General features: G+C 47.7%; 1 protein-coding gene across 3 annotated transcripts in view; it reads right to left on the bottom strand.

Moving 5' to 3' along the window:
- Window positions 1–14,308, bottom strand: part of LOC135915932 (uncharacterized) — a 90,848-nt gene extending 76,540 nt beyond the window's left edge. For 2 of the 3 annotated variants that reach the window (XM_070531314.1, XM_065449123.1), the window contains exon 1: window positions 14,158–14,308. The gene's annotated coding sequence lies outside the window, so the exon portion shown is untranslated. Of the gene's footprint in view, window positions 1–3,370; window positions 3,420–14,157 lie in introns of all 3 variants that reach the window. The other variant, XM_070531316.1, reaches the window with a different exon arrangement.
- Between the last annotated feature and the right edge of the window lie 234 nt (window positions 14,309–14,542).

The raw sequence follows: 14,542 nt of genomic DNA, 5'->3' as shown, positions 1-14,542 counted from the left end.
GGCATGGTCCTTGCCTGGGCTGCGCAAATAAAGTGACTGCTGATTTCTAAATGTTGTAAGTTTTAATGAAACCAAAAGCAACAACTGCACGGCACACCCCGCTGTCATATCTTGATTTCGCCAGCCGAGACGGGAAGGGGAACAGGTATACCATCTTTGCCTATACCTCCGCCCTGTTGTGAGACTAAACGCCGCACGCAACAGCCGCGTCACATCAACGAGGAGCTTTGCGCCGGTCCTCACTCTTGTATGCTAATCATGCGAACGGCAATTAAAATTTGGAATCGGATATCTCGAAGAATCCTTATCTAGAAGAATCCTATATCTAGCAGAATCCTTCCAACTGATACTGTGTAGAAACACGACTGCCTCTAACCTTTCGGTACGAACATACCCACTTAATGCAGTCAACAAAAAGTTAATTATTCGATTTTAGCTAATTGGGCTGCTCAGAGCGATAGTTATCATCTCACTTTGTATCCCCCTGGCCAACAACTTATTTGCACAGGTGGTCTTCACGTGCCTTCCAGTGCCTAATTTTAAGAAAACCATAAAGCTTTATTTGGACACCCGGTATACCCAGTGACCCAAGTAGGCGGGAAAATGGGTTACAGACGCATAGATAGATAGATAGATAGATAGATAGATAGATAGATAGATAGATAGATAGATAGATAGATAGATAGATAGATAGATAGATAGATAGATAGATAGATAGTCGAAACTGGATAGTACGTCAAGTACCGTAAATATGCTAATAACATTATTATAACAGGTCTACACAGAGAGAAGCAGTTTTAATTAAGTCGCACAAGGAATGTTTCAGCGATAACTAGCAGCAAAATATCGCGGCACGAGCCGTTGCATCCGGGGCAGGATCTATGATAGGCTGTCCGTGAAATGTTTTCGTCGAAATTCTGTGCTCAGCGGGAAAGTGTTGCTGATTTGAGATGAAAGCTTACGAAACGCTTCGATTTGATAAATTGACAGAAGCACGCAGCAGACGCAACAGTTCGAGCGCGACGCGAGGCGAGTAAATTGCATTGCGTAACGCGGTAGTGAAAGTCTATTGGATTTCGGGCACAGACTCTTTCTATCGCCTGCCTTTTTCGTTTCAGCACTGCTAGGCCCTGTAACGCCACTTACGCTTTCAAGCTTGTGCTGGAACATAATTTAATTACGTAACGCCGTCGAGATGTTTAGGCTGCCTGATTGTGCGCATCACGTCACCTGCTGTTTGCGGTCGGATGTTTCCTTTTGCTTTTTATTTTCGTCCGGCGTACTTAACTCGTTTTTGCTGCTTACTTCCAGGGTATTTCAAACAGCGACATTGCTTTGCTAATTGCACGTCTTACGCAAACCGTCAAGCGGCCTTAGTTGTTTGGTGAAAATCAGCGTGTCGCTAAATCGGGCCCACATCTCGGCGTGCGACGGCGGTAGGAAACGGGTATTTTCCGGGCGCGAAATGTTGTTTCGTAGCCTCTGCTTGAGCTTCAGTCTGCACTTCAAAGGCTTTCAGCTGGTCGAAAAGATCGTGCTGGATTAAGGTCGGATCCAGACGCCCGAACAGCGACGCCAGAGCCAATTATCAGATATCTTTGAGGTAAATACCACGGCAGAGAAATTAGCCTACTGACTATGTATGCGGGTGCTTTCAAAATGATTATTCTGCGAGCCATAGCTGTTGACGACACTGCGATAACAGTGACCTTCATCGCGTATTTGTGGACTGTCTGAAAATGAGTCTGTCTTGCTTGTTATACAGTCAGAGTACATTCGGAGGCATTCTAGTACGGTCAGAGATGAAGATGAACAGATGAAGTGACAATAAGCAAAAAAGAAAAGAAAAAAAAAGAATCGTTTGGCCATTTTATTGAAGCGGTTAGCAGAACACTTTATATTCATTTCAATTTGAAGGATTCGACCGATGTTCGACTAATATTAAGCGTCATATAAACTGAAAGTGCGTTTTCCGTCGTTACGAATCCAACAGAGTACACACAATCGTGGTGTGCAGAATAAGCAGAGGAAGAACAATAGCTTGATGCTGATGCCATTAGCTTTGTAAAGGCAACTGTTCTCTAATCTCTTGACAGGACTTCATGAAAGTGGCATAACGGAAAAATGAAAAAACAGATTTGCGTATAGGTTACCGTGATGCGTCGAGTGGCATAATGACCTTGGAAATTATTCTTTCCTGTTTATTTGCTTTCCTTATTTTGAATACGTAAGTAAGTTTTATGCACATTATAATGTGCACAGAACTCACATAGGTATTGAAATGACTCTTTTAATCAATTCGGTCACTAGGGCGTGACATATACACGTAGTGATCGATTAAGTACAATCATTTCAGCGTAACATGCTGTCGCCTTCAGTTGCTTCACCGTATATAGCGTAGCGTGTGCGAAGAGAACAAATATTTTTTTTTTATTCAAGTACCCTAAAGGCCAGCCCATACGGACATTACATAGGGGTGTTACAATAAATGAGTGATAGATACAGTATACGCATTTAAACAGGTAATGCATGCTTGCTAAAAAGGTACACATACCAGCAGATACTGCATGAAACAATGAAAAACACAACTAGAGAAAATTTTAAGCAGTAGAAGTGACTCTGTGTTAACCTAGAACAAAACAATTTGCGCAAGGAACATCAAAATATGGTGAGCAATATTGGTGAGGAAATTATGAGGTATTACGACCCGAAGATACACAATGCTCTATGAGGGATGCTATAGTAATGCCGCCATTAGCCCTGCGCGATTGGTCAACATTTTTGGGGCCACGCAGCACTTTGCCTGTCTTTCACGCGACGTCACGAAAACCGCAGAAGCTCCCCTTTTCAACATGACGTGCACACACTGATTATGCAAGATTAGGCATAAGAAAGAAACAGAAATTCTTTATACGATTGTATGCCTTTGTCGGCATTAGTCCGCCGCTATTGGTCAAAATTGATCGGGCCGCACCCACTTTGTCAGTCTGTTACGCGACGTCACAAACCCACGAAGACTCGCCAGGTCAAAGTGACGTGCACGCACTAAGCATGCATTATTATGACGAACAAAACCTAATTTTTGTTGGAATAGCCGGAGACGGCCCCGTTCCGAAATGAACAGATGATGGCTTCCCGCAGAGCGCTCTGCCACTGGATGCTCGGGGCGACCGGCGTAAACGCATTTCTCTGCGTATGATAAGAATGAAGTTCGAAACACCACATCAAGAAACAATTAGAGTTTATTCTGGACGAAACACTACGTACTTATTTAACCTACGACCGCGCGTAACGAAGTTAAACGGCGTTTGCTATCCTCATTCTAGTCTTTCGTGGTTTCCCACTTTATTGCAGCAAATACAATACTCACCGATAGAAAGTACTCCTCGGTAGCCAAGACCTCAATTCATCACGCAGCGCTAGATGCAAAAGTAAAGGAAACGCGGCTCGTATAGAACGTTCCAGAGCAGCTGCCATCTCGCGGACAGCATACATTGGATGCGGAATCGACATATATGTCACTACGGCTTTAAAAACCGTAGTGCTTGCGTTTATCTTTTACAGCGCCCTTTCCTCTTCGCAAAACGCCTTCATGTACTTGCGTTTATTTCGAAATGCATTTCGGGGAACTGTTTTAGTGTTGAAATATTATAAAACAATTTTGCTTGCAGTAGCATGGAATTGTTCATTTATTAAGGGTTTGTGTCGAAAATTGTGTTGCTATCCGGCCCCTCTATAAAATGTCATGCAGCAGCCATTCAGGATGGGTATACCTAAGTAAGAACAGCTCTGTTGTTACGCTCAATGGTCTGCGCATGCTCGAAATGCAAATGTATGCACTACCAAGAATTTGAAGACATCCTGCTTAAGGCCTTAATAATTATTTCAGGATAGATACATGACATTCTGTAATGTTTTGATCGAGTAAAGGCAAACTTTTTGTGGAGCAATTAATGGCGTTAATGTATTTATTCCTAGGTTAGCGATATTAGAGAGTGCTAGCGTGTCCGGAATTACGCTAAACGCAGGCAGATCGAGCGAATAGAGGGTGAGCGGGGACGCAAACATGAGTGGGCGGCACGTACGTTGCACGCCACTCACGTCTGCGCCCTCACTCAGCTGCTATTCTGCCAGATCTTCTGGCGTTTAGCGGAATACCGGACACACTAAGACTCTCCATTCACTGTCCGACTGCAACCACAGCCGACCGCGCACACCGCACCTAAATAGTCATTAACAAAGTGTTTCTCGAAGTAATTGCTAGCACAGCAGTCAATTATGGTTGCTACAGTTCCGCACCACGGCGCTGAACTCCGACCTTCCTTGTCTGGTACAGTCACCGCGGTTATTCCGCACCCCTATTGACAGTATGACGTTGTCGAATCTTCCAGGCACATAGCGTCCCGTTTCACGCCGCCGCGATCATCGAGGACCCAACGCAAACAAAGCAAGGGGAAGCGGACTAACTGCAGACGGCGGCGCCATTCTCTTCACTTCTACCACTTCTGTGTAACTCCTTCGTGACGTCACGCCGATCGCACCAATCGGCGACGCCAGTGCAACCCTCCTATTCTGGTGATCTACTTTCGTTACGCTGTCTCAACTCTACTAAAACCCTCACGCTTTCTGTATATACGCACTCTTCGCTCCTCGATTGTCGATGAGATAAGAAAAACTTGTCACAATAGACAATGCTATCCGCTTTAAAGCGGCCCTGAACCTCTTCCTATCGAAGTTGAGAAATGCATATGAAGTTCCAATAGACTATTCCAGAAATAGTTTGCCGCGAAAAGTACGTCAGTGAGTTCAGCGGAAGCGGAGTGATTGGCAGTCAAACACCCCCTTCGCGTTGCTTCTGCTCCCTCTTCAGTACCTTGCACTGCAAAAACTACAGCGCAGCTGGGCGCGCACACAACGCTCCGCCTGCTGAACGTCACCGTGGCGCGCAGTTCAAAATTGATTTGGATGTTCACGTAGACGCCATTACTTACTATTATAGCGGCTACAAGGCGCCAAACACTGTCTAGGAGGTGCTGGCCAAACGAAGTGGTTCTCAGCGAGCCGCAGTGTGCCCAGCCAGCGGACTCGTCGCGGAACCCCGCAGCGGCCGCGGTATCGACGCAGCAGACCGCAGCTTCATGCAACTGTAATGCGTATGCACAGTATTTGCGTTGTGCACGACGGGGCTTGAGTGCGCGCTCGCGCTCATATGCTCCAGTGTTGCCGTGCTACGTGGCGCGGACCGGCTTTGTCCTGCACCAGCTTGACCGACGGAAAGTAGCTACACCCAACTTGGGCATTTCGATGCTCTATGCTCAATGCGAAGCGAAGTATGCCAAGGCGTCTAACCAGCAGCGGCCAGGAGTGAGCGCGCGCTGGAAAACGTGCAAGTGGTAAGCTGACTTCAAGTTTCGCATGGTTCGAGGTTAGTTGAGTGTTCAAAACTAGCAGACATTAGCGAGACCCGAGGGCTACGACGATAAGTAGGGCTGCCAAAGTGTAATTCCTCCGCCGGCTGCCCCTGCCGAGCGTGACCAGACGATAGTCGGCTTCTTCCGGAAATACGTAATCATTACCGAAATTCCAAAGCACATTTTTGCTTACTTCATCCTGTTTATTAAACTGCGCCAATAAATATATACAGTAACAGTATGAAGAAGCGAGCTAATCCATACAACTTTATTGATTGATGTTCAATATTTGCCAATGGCAGCCGCGTATGGGAATCTGCTATATTAGGATATAAAGCGCTCTCTTGAGAAGAGAGGGTTTGGGAGAAAAGTGACTTCGTGCAACGCTTGCGAACTCCATACGCCGCGCACGACTGCAGAATTTGGCTGAGATGTTCACAGCATCGTATGTTATCCGCGGACTGAGTTTTTTCACCAAGCCCGAGTGGTGGTTCAGGACCTCCTTAAAGCCAAACAAAAGGGGCGTTGCGTATACAAGGAGAGCATTTGATTTGACTATAAAAAAAATGTTGCATATCTCTGCCTACGCTTACGTCAGCGACTACGTAAACTTGATGTCGCGAGATTGGAATAAATGCACAATGTAAAAGTTTTACACTATCGGCGGCCAGGATCTTAAACGTGCACCTAAAGCACGGCACACGAGCGACATTCCACCTCATCGGAATGTGGTCGACGTGCAGGGAATCTAACCCACACAGTTGCTGAGCCACAGCGGCGGAGAAGGATGTAATGCGTAGCAAAATGACATCCAGACGCGTTTATACATGTGGCAAAGGAAGAACGTGGTTCGATGGCGGGGGCATTGATAAAATGAAAGATGCGAAGTTTTCAATCGAAACTTTCTTTGACTACTTTCGCGGGTTTGGCGCGGCTGCCTGGCTTCTGTTAGGTCGGTCGCTATCTCGGGGAATATATTTGTGGACATACATACAAGGGTTGTGTGTGCGCCGAATGAAAGCACCAGTGATTTGGCTGATAAACCCTTGTATGCTGACCGAGTATGCGCGCCTGTGTTTTGCGTTACAAAAAAAAAAGAACAAAAAATAACCTGAACATATAGGGTGCGATCTTGTACGCGTTCCAAACTCGAACGGAGGCGGTCCGTTCTTTCCGTCGCGAAATGGGTGGTCCGTTCTGTTGCGTTCGTCCGATAGCAGACAACAAGGAATGATCGACAGCAGATATCACTTCACAATTGACGTCATGGCGTTCTTCACCGTTCAAACTGACCAAGCGTGTGCGGCTCGGTGGAACGGACCGCCTCCGTTCTATTTTGGAACGCGTACAAGATCGCACCTCTGATGTCGGCTCAAAGGCAAACATATCTATTGATGGCATGGCGAAGTATGTTTTACGGCGCCCAGAAAGCAGTTCGAGCGCTTCTTCACTACCTAAAGGCAACAGACGTAAGTGCCCGACTATAGACATCCTACACCTAATTTAGTGCATGTGAAAGTGCGGTATAGACTCTCTCTCTCTTCCCCTCCCCACGTGTAGGGTAGCAAACTGGAATCTATCTATCTATCTATCTATCTATCTATCTATCTATCTATCTATCTATCTATCTATCTATCTATCTATCTATCTATCTATCTATCTATCTATCTATCTATCTATCTATCTATCTATCTATCTATCTATCTATCTATCTATCTATCTATCTATCTATCTATCTATCTATCTATCTATCTATCTATCTATCTATCTATCTATCTATCTATCTATCTATCTATCTATCTATCTATCTATCTATCTATCTATCTATCTATCTATCTATCTATCTATCTATCTATCTATCTATCTATCTATCTATCTATCTATCTATCTATCTATCTATCTATCTATCTATCTATCTATCTATCTATCTATCTATCTATCTATCTATCTATGTTTAACGGAATTTTTTTATTTAGTCTATTTTCTTTGATTTAGCCATTCGGTATGTGTTACTGGGGGAGCATCCGTTCTTGTCCAATCCTCAAGAATTAATATTTCCCCCTGTGAGACAAGATGTACAGAATCTGTAAATGTTGCTCGACGAAAGCCATTCTCAGGCTGGACCTGAAGAAGGCCTTCGATAACGTTCGTCACGATGCCATATTGCGACAAATGAACAAGCTAAATCTCGGACTGCGAACGTACAATGTTCGAGACTTCCTCACGGGAAGAACCGCTCGCATGCGAGTGGGACAACTAGAGTCAGATCAAATCGACATCGGGAGCTCGGGCACCCCACAGGGCTCGGTGATCTCGCCGATGCTTTTCAATCTCGTCCTGCTGGGGTTACCCGACCGATTGCTTCAAATCAAAGGACTGCATCACACGCTATACGCGGATGATATTACGATCTGGACGACAACGGGCAGTGACGAAGCGATCGAGCAACGTTTACAGCAGGCCATCCAATGCGTGGAAAACTACCTCGTGGGCACGGGACTTGCCTGCTCGGCCGAAAATTCTGAACTGCTGCTATATAGACCGGTCAGAAAGGGGCGCCCACCTAAAGGCTACAGCCACCCGGAAAAGGAAGAGATCCAATTAACGGCATCAAACGGCCTACCCATCTCGATGCTAGATAAGATCCGGGTATTACGAATGATGACCGAACACAAGGGCGGCAATGGCGAAGCACTTCGCAAGATAACGGCAAAGGCCACCAGCACGATGCAGCTCATTCGATGCATCACCAACAAACACGCGGGCATGCGCGAAGGCAGCGTCATACGACTCATACAAGCCTTCGTCATTTCTCAAATAAAGTACACGGCAGCGTTTCACAACTGGACGGTAGCGGAAAGAAACAAGCTCAACGCCCTCATACCTAAGGCGCACAAATGTGCGTTGGGACTTGCGCCCAGGGTCAGCACCACCAAGTTCTTAGAACTTGGCTTGCACAATACGCTCGAGGAACTCGTGGAGACGCAACAAGTGTCCCAACTCGAGCACCTATCTAAGACCCGCCCGGGCAGACACGTGATCGAAAAGCTCGGCATCACATACCACACGCAGCACGGCATCAAAGTAGAAATTCCAAGAACCATACGGGGCGAGCAGCTATACGTACCGCCATTGCCTCGCAACATGCACCCCCAACACCACACGGGGAGACGTAAAGCCAGGGCACAACACATGAACCAATGTTACTCCAACAACAAGGAGGCGGTCTTCACCGACGCAGCCCGTTATCGAGACAGGAAAAGTTTCGTGGCGCCAGTTACTAGCCACCGAGGCAACCACCTCACGAGCGTCACCGTGAACACGGCACATGCTGAAGCGGCAGAGGAAGCGACCATAGCACTGGCCCTCACACAAACCAAGGCGACATACGTGATCTGTGATTCGCAAATGGCAATTCGCAATTTTGCAAATGGGCGCATCTCGCAAGAGGCGTTTCACATACTCCAGCGACATCCCATACACCAGGGGGAGGCCGACTTCGATAACCGAAGGCATTTGCTACGGATCCCGGCACACACTGGACTGAGCACCCCGAACGAAGCGGCTCACCGCGTTGCTCGAGGCCTCACTCACCGAGCATCATCGGAGGAAGAGCCCCCGCGGGGTACTGCAAACGTCTGGGCGTGGGAGGATCGTATGGCCAGGTTCCACGACATCACGACACATTACCAGTTACAAAGACGCGTATACCCATTCCCTCACGCTATATCTATAGGTTAGACAGGACGCAAGCAGTACACTTCAGAAAATTACAAACGGATTCTTACAGAAACCCCAGGCTTATGCACGTCATGTATCCAGACACGTACACTACAAATAGAAGCACATCGTGTGGCGAGGTTGCCACACTTAATCACATGTTATGGGAATGTCAGCACCTAACAAACAAGTCGGGCAGTGCCGAACACTCCGTCTCTTCCACCGCCAGCCTCCGCTCGCGCTGGAAGACCGCACTGCTCAGCTCGAACCTAACAGCACAACTCTGGGCCGTCTAGCGAGCCGAGGAAGCCGTTTGGAGACAAGGTATTGGAACCGCGTCCGCGGCGAGTGCCCTGACCCACTAAATAGACGCCGGACTCATATATTAATGATTTGAAAATAAAGTTTACGCTCTGCTTGATACGTGTCGTACTTTTCTGTGCGTATACATGTCATCACCATTCTTCCTTCAACAGGCATCATGCATTACTTCGTCCTTGTGACATCGCTGCGCATACATTTGACATTCTGCATCTACCTGATTTGTAATTTACAAATACTTCGGCATAGCTTGCGAACGATTCAGTGCATAAGCAAAAATTGCAATACAATAAGATTGCGTCCTGTGTAGTGGATTAGCATAAATGTTGCATGATACTACACGTTGCATAATATGACAGCAAAACAACACTGTACGCATCACCCTTATGCATTTACTTAACCACTTCGCTAAAGCTTCACTACACACAAATTACAACATGGGCGTTGGATCTACATATTTCTTACTTCGCAATGGGAAAGGCTTGAGAATCGTTGAGTCAAACAAGCTGTGGAGAAGAAATGGAACGTCGCAAGCGCAGATGATCGGCCGATCTGTCCCGTGCTCGTGTTTGCGTAAACCCAAAGGAGAAATAACAAAGACCAGGATGTGAATGGCATCGCCAAGTGTTGCTCCGGAACAGGCTAGACACAGTCGCGGGAGGAACGCATGCAGTACACGGCGGGCAATACTTCCTCGCTTTCTGCTCCTGCCGCACATGGCGCCCAGCTGGAGCTCTCACTCAGACACGCATTGAGGCGTTATTTCCCGTTGTGATTCCTGCTTCGCGTTATGGTTCCGAATAATGTATCTAAAAAAGCATTCATCTCTGTTGAAGTCGTGAAAGAATAGCTTAACGAGTTTTGACTAGAGAACGAGGTATACTTTCGTTGGCGCGCGCGCGCGCGCACGCACACACACACACACACACACACACACACACACACACACACACACACACACACACACACACACACACACACACACACACACACACACGCACGCACGCACGCACGCACACACACACACACACACACACACACACACACACACACACATACATTTTCCAACAGTATATGCCTAATAATGCTCTCACGCGAGAGGAAGCTGCAGTATGGTGAAAACTCCAAACACATATCCACATTTGAGTGTGGATATGTGTTTGAGCGCAACACACCGTGCGCTGTATTTTTATAAATGTCCACACTTTGGCGAATGGGCAAAGCTCTACCAAAGGTATGGGCATGCGCAAGCACACTCACACCCATCCCACCACTCGGCAATGGGAGGCAGGGCTGCAAGCTCCGACTGAACGGACCAGCTCGAACCGAGCGAGAAGGCCGGCTCCTCGAGTGAGGGGACCGTCCATTACAGAGCGGATGAGCTACCCACTCTCGCTTCGCTAGCGTGCATGCTGCTCTGGATAAAGTTTACTCTCTCCCCCCTGTTGTTGCGTCCTCGGGAGCACATCTTAGGGCCAACAGTGGCTGTGCGACCGTATATGTACATGAACCCTGACGCACAGCTTCCTAGGCCTCAAGTTACCCTACTCCGTGATGACACGATAGAACACCTGTAACTGCTAAGGATAAATAATGAGGAGGCAAGGGGATGAAACGAAACCAGCATGGATGGCTCGAAAGCGTTAGCTGATCCTCGTAATTGCTAAGTAAGCGGATTGGCTCGGCAATTGCGTTACGAAACGGTTGCGTTCCAGAGGAGTGCCTGCTGTCCATGAACTCGTCCGCACGCCTCCTGTTGTAGTTAGCCCAAGAACCTGAGCGAGGACAGCGGAACTGCATCAAGCACTGATATTGCGTGAATCGCGATGCGATAGTTGTAGCAAATCGAAAGGCAGGTTCTGTTATATTAACTTAGGTGTTATGACGTCAGTATTACATGTCATATGCTCGATGTTAAAGCCCTGTGGTGGACAGTGTCTAATGGACGACTCAAGGAGCACGTGGTGTAGTGCACAATGAAGAAAGAAGGGGAAAGAAAGACCACGCTTTGAAGCGAAAGTTGGAGGACCACGCTAAATTGACGGAACGCAAGACGAAGAAAGGAAGTGTTCGGTCAATTTAGCGCTGTCCCCCTTGCACGTTTTGAAGAGTATGTAGGTTTCACGTGGTTTATCATTATTTAAACGTTTTCTATATTGACTGTTCAGGCACATTTTCGAAATGTGCTTTATTCCTGGAAAGTTTTTCATATTAACACGTGTTATAATCCTTAACCATTGTACAATGTATTGTTCGTGGAAAAGCCGGCAACGAAATAGCTGCTAACATTTCCAATTTCATCCAGATAAATCTCTCACTTTCTTTACTGGTGAAATTTGAGATTATAGGAGCTATGGTCTTTTAAGTCAGCGACTTAACAAATCTGGTTCTTACTTGTGAATGTAGTTGTTAATTTGTAATTTTTACTTCCGATGTTGAAAAATATTCTGCTGTTGAATTCATGCTGGTAAGGTTCTATTAATGATGGACCATGCATCGGTGAGTTGGTATATTGATCAAAGTATTAGCCAAAACTGTGTTGTCGAAATTAGTCAGTAAAATTAGTCTGAATCACGTCGCACCGGCAGCTTGATCGCAGGACATGTTTCGCGATAATAAGCGCACGATTGTCGTGTGCAAAATCCAGACCAATTATATGTCAACAAAGGGTCACGACTGGGCAGCATGTGCGAATGGTTCCAGTGCAACTAGTCGCATTGCTCGTAAGAAGGTGAGACTTCCACAGAATTTAGGGACTCGTTCGAGCACTGGCTCGCAAAAGCAAAGTGTACTCAGATGAACACAACTCCAGGCTACTTGCATGCTGAAGTGAAGCTTTTGAACAGTGCGACGTCTGCGTTAAAGATCTCTCGTAACGACAAGTAGTACTGAAGAAAATTTGCACTGTTACGGAACGGCTGCGGGATAGGAAAGAACGTTAAGAAGACGTTGACGACAATTTCATTGAGTTCAATCACAAGACTAACAGATGCACTGAGAGAGAGACACAAACTTTAATGACACTGGGTTTGGCCATCGAATGTTCGTATACTTCGTACGTGCTTTCAAATATTCATGCGATAAAAAGGTGCGATGAAAGTACATCTATCCCCAGCCTTCTTGTGAACATATTGGAGTGACTTTCTTATTTTCTCACGAGCTGCTCTTCTTGTCGATAGAGCATAGCGCGAAGCTTTTATATAGAAAGGTATCATTTTGTGACTACCTATTAATTTAAACTGTGAATACATCCAGCCTACAAAGGCTCTTGAAATTTGTCCGTGACATAGGCGGCGGCAGCATGATCAGCCTACTGCATCGAGACTTCTGGATGAAGCCAATGCTGCGATGCCAGTTCTTCGCTAAACCCGCACGAACCCAGCACATCGACGACAATTCATTTATTCGTCGAAACAGACAACGTGCCTCGAAAAGAGGCTTTTTAACGGAGTAACTATTAGCTATACAGGCAATTAATGCGCAACATTTTAGCTTAAAGAAAGTAAATTGATGCGGATACAAGTTTTGAGTGCGTAAAAACAGGAAAGATCACCCCTTATTTGGAGCTCTTGACGAGGTAAAATACTATTTACGCTGTACCAAACTATCCGGTACCGTTTTGAATTCGAGGCTACTGCGTAAGCTACTGCCTGCTCTTTGTTTTCGATATTTCTTGAACAATATGGCCCTTTCCATCGTACTGACTAAAGCTCATTGAGGTCCAAGCAGCAAGAGCAGAATTGCTGTCACGCGCTTTCAGTGAAATGAAGTGGCGTACGAAACCCCATGCGACCAGCTATTGAGTTACGCCTATAAATTGAGCAGCGCACTGTAGACGACATTCTGGCGGCCTGGTTTTTCCCCTTCTTTAGAGTCTGCTCCCCCCTTCTTCTCCAGAACGGGATCAGTATCGACCCGAGCTGCATAAACACTGCGCGACAACGCGCACACAAAGATGTGGACGCGCGCACGCACGCACAGACGCTGGAGACTCCCGTGCAAATGACGTTGTCCGGCGGCGGGTCATTGCGTTTACTGGGTGGGCAGACCTTGGCAGATATCACGAAAAACAATCTAGAGGAGGCGTCGCCTTGGCTTTTTGCGCCGCCTCTTGACTACGGCGCTGTGTTTGCATTTTTACAACTATAGTGCGCTGGTCGTTCGTTCATTTACCTTTGTAGCCGTACTTTGCGGAGCCTGCGTGTCAGCACGAGAGGCTAATTGTTACGCGCGCAGAGGGCATTCTCCGCACGAGCAACATTATGTACGCCAGTGTGCTTCTCACTGCTTTAGGCTTTAGTTTTCAGGGCACGGACTTTTTACCCCTCGACTGATCGTTTCTAGTATGACAATTTCGAGGGAAGGAGTAATGCCCCGCCGACTCGCCTGCAGAGCCGTCGGACTCGGTGCGGGGTTTTGCAAGGCGAGAGAAGGCATCGCTGCGTTCGCTGCGTGCATGACGGCCACCGTGCGAGCGCCCCCGAAAGGAAAGCAGCCAGGCAGGAGAGCACAGACGCATCAAGGCCTCCGAAGCGGGCGACGGTCGTGGCTCGGACCGTCACCCCTCTCTTGCACGGCGCGTCGCCCCTCGTGCCTGGCCTTCAGCATTTTTGCACGCAACACTCGAGCACCGGCTATCGCTTGCCACGCGTGCGGCTCGCTCCCTCGTCTTGCACGCGCTGCAGTGCGACGGGGTTTTGCTCACCGTAGCTGCGTGGTGTCGACGCCGGCGGCGAGTCGGGCCTGCTGCGGAGCTGCGCCGCTTGCGGGCGCCCCGAATCGCTTTGCAAGCGCTCCTCGGGTTCCGACGCGGCGACTCGCTGCTGCTGCGAGGTGAGGCCTAACCAACAGGCGGACATGGCGGTGTGGCCAGCCGGGCACCTCGACGCGAGCGACGCCCTGGCGGCCGAGGCGGTGGCGGCGCCCGGCAGCAGCGCCTACAAAGGAATATCGAATTTTCCCTCTCGCGTGTCGGGGAAGAGTCGACCGGGACGCGCGGGGCCTTTCTCCCCTGCGGAGAGGAGTACGAAGGTCGTAATCCGCTCCGAGGCGGAGAGAGTGCGCCCAGCGATCGGGACTTCCACCCTTTC

The sequence above is a fragment of the Dermacentor albipictus genome, chromosome 1, assembly GCF_038994185.2.
Source record: "Dermacentor albipictus isolate Rhodes 1998 colony chromosome 1, USDA_Dalb.pri_finalv2, whole genome shotgun sequence".
Taxonomy (NCBI): Eukaryota; Metazoa; Arthropoda; class Arachnida; order Ixodida; family Ixodidae; genus Dermacentor; species Dermacentor albipictus.
This window is presented reverse-complemented; position numbering and strand designations above follow the sequence as displayed.